The sequence below is a fragment of the Tupaia chinensis genome, unplaced genomic scaffold (assembly GCF_000334495.1).
Source record: "Tupaia chinensis unplaced genomic scaffold, TupChi_1.0 Scaffold000161_1, whole genome shotgun sequence".
In the NCBI taxonomy this organism is placed as follows: domain Eukaryota; kingdom Metazoa; phylum Chordata; class Mammalia; order Scandentia; family Tupaiidae; genus Tupaia; species Tupaia belangeri.
In genome coordinates this window covers 3,682,131-3,683,423 of record NW_006159632.1, presented here as the reverse complement: position 1 = coordinate 3,683,423, position 1,293 = coordinate 3,682,131, and positions in this window count along the sequence as shown.

The following is a 1,293-nucleotide window of genomic DNA, read 5'->3' as shown; positions in this document are numbered from 1 at the left end:
TGGCCTCAGGGGTGAGTTTTACCAAGAGTTTGCCTCTGAGGTGGAGACAACCCCCATGCCGGCACCGGAAAGTCAAATACGAGAGCTGCTGGCTGGCCCGACCCTCCCACTAAGAGGCCTCGTCACACACTGCGGGCTGGGGACCCGACAGCACAGTGCCCATGTGCTCCGCAGAGGCGCGTACTTGCAAGTCCCACAGCCTCTCAATCACGCATCTTCGCGGCACCTCCTGCCCAAGATGGGGCACACCTCCTGAAAGTGTGCTCCTCAGTCTTCTCAGAGGACATGTCTGCTAGCAAAGACTGGAATGTACCAGTGACCAGAAAGCAAACGCCTGGGCTTCGCTCACACACGCGTGGGTTCCTGCCAGCCGCGCGGGCCCGGGCCACACCGGAGTGTACCACTCCCCCAAGGAGCGCTCAGCGCCCTGCACCGGCTTGGGTGGCAGGACCTCGGCTTTGCTGGTGCTTGCCAGGGGTGACCAAGAGCTCGACCAGCGAGAAGCTATGAACCTGAGGGCCCCCTAGAGTTCTCAAGAGACAGAGTGACTGCTAATGACCACGCTGTCCCCAAAATTATTTCTTTGCATTTCTGTGCTGTGCTGAATTAAGTAGAATTACAAAACATTAGAAAACAACAATTATAAAACTTTTTTCTAGTTATCCTCCCTAGTCAGTTATAGTTAAAATCAATACTCTTTATCTTTTGCGAGGGTGGGCGGGCCCCATCTGGACAAGCTACCCCCTTGGGCAGCGGGGCCGAGCGTGAAGGGAGCAGAGACAGGTGCTGGGGGCACTGAGCTTCACAGCCAGCTCTGAAACCCGCTGTTTTGTTTTGCTTTGGCTTTTGCCTGAGGAGTCTGTTTACATAATCTCCTAGAAGAGATGACCCGAATTAAAAGTGTGCTGGCTAGATGACACGATGCGGCCTGTCTGGGAGCCAGACAGTGACCGACAGTCCCTGCGCTCCACTCCACAGTGAGCACGGGCCGACCCCAGCCCGAGAGGAGGGGGCCGTCACCCAACGGCCGAGCAGCACCACCAAGTGCCTCAGGGAGAGCTTGCCAAGTGCCCCCACACACGGTTACCGTTTCTCACGACAACACTCCTCTCCTGCCAGAGGCATAAGGACCTCCCTGCGGCCTGCGGCCATGGTGCCTGAGACAAACCACCGCACTGGCAGGCCTGGCCTCTGAAAGGAGCAGGAGCCCTGCAGCAGGCCGCACCATCAGGACCACGGGCAGGACAGGCCACACTCGGGGTAGGGCAGGCCACGCCCGTCAGGACGGAGGGC